Raw genomic sequence first — 3,362 nt, 5'->3', positions numbered from 1 at the left:
AACCTAATCAATGAGGAAAGCAGCATCTGAAATTAATTTGCAGAAGATAATTATGTTTTCACAGCTGGAATTATTCTGCAGATACCACTGACATTTCAGCAACCGGCTGACTGAAGGCCCCACTAGTCAACACGTCTGGCAAAATAAGCGAGATTACTGCTACTTCTACTCTGTGATGCCCTCACAGGACTACTTGGATTCTTGTGCCAAGACCTCTGAAGTTCCTTTGCTTAGTCATACAGTAACTAGATACAGAGCACTTGATTATGATGAGAGCATTCTTGGGCACCAGAGTGACTAAGTCGCACTTTCAGAAGTGACTCACAGTTACGCCAGTGATGGCACTACACGTTTGAGTACGCTACAGAAACGAAATAGCTTTTAAATGAGTTGGCTCGATTACTAAAAATTCCACTCAATATTTTACCTTGTTTTAGTCAGAATGTCTTCTGCTCTCTGAATGACAAAAATAGGTAATTTAAAAATCACTCACAGACAAAAAGCATGGTTTTCCTCCTAACAGGAACAGGTAACTCTAAGCTTTGTATTTCAAAGCAATTAAAAACCATAAACAAAACAAAAAACCCAAATAAACCCAACAATAAGAAACCAAACCAACTGTAACCCTTACATTTGTGTTTGTTTTTCCTAGTATTCTTTCAGAAAAAAAATCACCCAAGTCTTAAAAACAGGTATGCTGTAAAACAAACAAACAAACAGAACCCTTCTATTTGTGTTTGCATTAGGCTTGTATAAACACAGCCCAGGCAGGAACAGGGTTTCATCATCCCAGCTTTTGAATGGCAAAGCACATCTATGTGGCTTAATTAAGGGAAGCCCCAAGCAGGCTTACAGCTGCACACAAACTGGCAAGTACTGCTGCCTGTTAAACTTTTTAATTTGTTACTAAGCAGTGATAGTCTTAAGGCTTTAACTCACTAAGTAGGGGAAAATTTACTTAAAATCAAACAAATCCCAAACCAACTATAAATTACACAGTGATAAAATAACCTAAGGACAGCTACAATATGTTCAACTCATTCTTTTAAACAGCCTAACCTGCAAGTTGATAGATTTATCATTACAATGCAACAAATAAACATGCCTCCAGTTCTGTATCCAAATCTGTGATTAAAGCATTGAAGAAAACGTGTTGTGGACCTCAGAAATAATTTTACTGAAAACCAGTATCAAAGTATGGAATTGGGTGAGAAAATCAACACCCTCCTTTGGAAAAAAAAACCCAAAACCCCATACTGTAAATCACACTAAACACCACACAGCAGGTCTGTCGTGAGTCAGAAGAAAACAACTTCCTCCCAGAACATTAGTATTTCTGTTCTTAATGACCATAATAAGCATAAAATTTTACTGATTACTCACAAAATTTTGTCATTTTACTACCATTCATCATTTCAAACCCAAATCACAAGACAAAAACATGCTAAAAAAAGCCAGAAGCAACCAAAAAAACCCCAACAAACCAAATAACAAAAAACCCAACACCACAAAAGAGTATTTGCTACTTTTAGTAAGTATTTCAAACTGCGATTACCTTGTTTGAGGATAATCAGTACAGTCTACCTGGGAGGTAATGTATCAGTACACAATGCTGTAATAAGGAGGCAGCAAGCTCAGGTCTCAGCTCAGGGGAAGATGAGGCTATCCTTTTATGCTACACTCTTTGGGATCTCTATCTGAACCACACAAAAATCACCATTGTGATTTCAATGCGTAACATCCCAAACTCGAGAGGAAAGCTGAAGTACTTACTGAGCAAGACATCCGAGTTATTGTTCTCTTTCTCTAAAAGCGTCAATGGGTTTTAAATTCATGTTCAGACAATCACAAGGTTTCCAGATTTCATTCTGTTTTCAGATGGGAAAACAGTAAGAGTCATGTATTAATATGATTATGCATTTTCGTTTCCTTTTTCTTAGGAAAATGACAATATTCACACCACAACTTCCTTCTCTGATTTTAAGACTTCACACCTTTATCAACTTCATCAGGGTTTTAAAAAGTTTCAACATCATGGGGCTCCTGCACAATGCCCTCCTTGAACTAAGATGGCAATATAGAAAAACTATATTGTTCATTTTACATACTATTCAGCTTCAGTACCCCTCCCAAACAGTTTAATAATCATCATCATCATATAATCAAAAAAGGTTGTTGCAAAAGCAGTGAGATTGACTACATCTGAATTCATATGGATCTGCAACCTTTGTCTTCTAAATCACCACTGTAACAACCCCATTTTTCTTCACATTCACTGTAACTCCAGAAAGGAAAGAATGGGTGCTGGTTACACCTAGAGCTCTGTGCAGGCCATCTGGCTAATCACCTATCACTAAAGAGCACATATTTTTCCTTAAATTCCTTTAGAGGCTCTGCAGAATGATCGATTTCCACAAAACACCAGATGATACATTTATCTCTTAGATTTTTATCCATCTTTCACTTTTGGTGCAAAAGTTAACAGAGGTGGCAGTGATGAAGATATCCCTAGTTTAGAAAAAGACTGAAGAAGATTAAGATCCCTACATCCTCTAGATTTTACCAAGGAACGCAGCTATCTACTCACTAAATGAGAATTCCTCCAGAATAATAGTTTTAAGAGCAATAACGTCAACTAAACCAACTAAACATAAGACCTGAAGAAGTAGTTATATAGAATGATCTGAAAAATGTCTCACTGCAATGTTCAAAGATTAGAGGTCTAAAGCACACAGAACTCACTGAAATTCAGCATATGTTCAGCATCTGATTACTTAGGTCCATATGAAAATCAGAGAACTTGTTTGTTTGGTTTTTTTTTAATTTATACACCACTATAATATACAGTCATTTTAGAACTAGAACAGGGAAACCAGACCTATCAGTAGAAGAGCTGCACTCACTGATGAAGCTACCTGCTTACAGTGTACTCAAAACACAGGTACGGCACATAAACATCACAACCAAGCTGAATTAAAGCTACAGAAAGTTCAAGTTAGCACCCACTTCAACAAGTTCTTCAACCCATGTTATCCTCCAATTTGATTCCTCCACTTCTTTCTTGGGCTCAATGATACACATCAGGTGAACTCTGGTTAATAGTGTCAGAAGAAAAGAGAAAACCACAGCTTTAAAAAAAAAAAAAAGAAAACCACAATTTTTACTAATACAAGATGGGTGTTGAGAGCGATTGAAGAGGAGCTGAAGCCTGAGTCACGACAGTACAGCCGTAGTCAGTGCCCCAGAAGAACCAACAAAACCTCGCTCTCTCCTGAGGAGCGGCACCTCCCACTACACCCTCCCCTCAAGAAGCACCCCCACGACCGTGAGATCCACCACAACACCACTACTGAGTCAAAGAC

The sequence above is a fragment of the Mesitornis unicolor genome, unplaced genomic scaffold, assembly GCF_000695765.1.
Source record: "Mesitornis unicolor isolate BGI_N332 unplaced genomic scaffold, ASM69576v1 scaffold43021, whole genome shotgun sequence".
NCBI lineage: Eukaryota > Metazoa > Chordata > Aves > Mesitornithiformes > Mesitornithidae > Mesitornis > Mesitornis unicolor.
The sequence above is the reverse complement of the archived record's forward strand: the minus strand, read 5'-3'. Positions refer to the sequence as shown.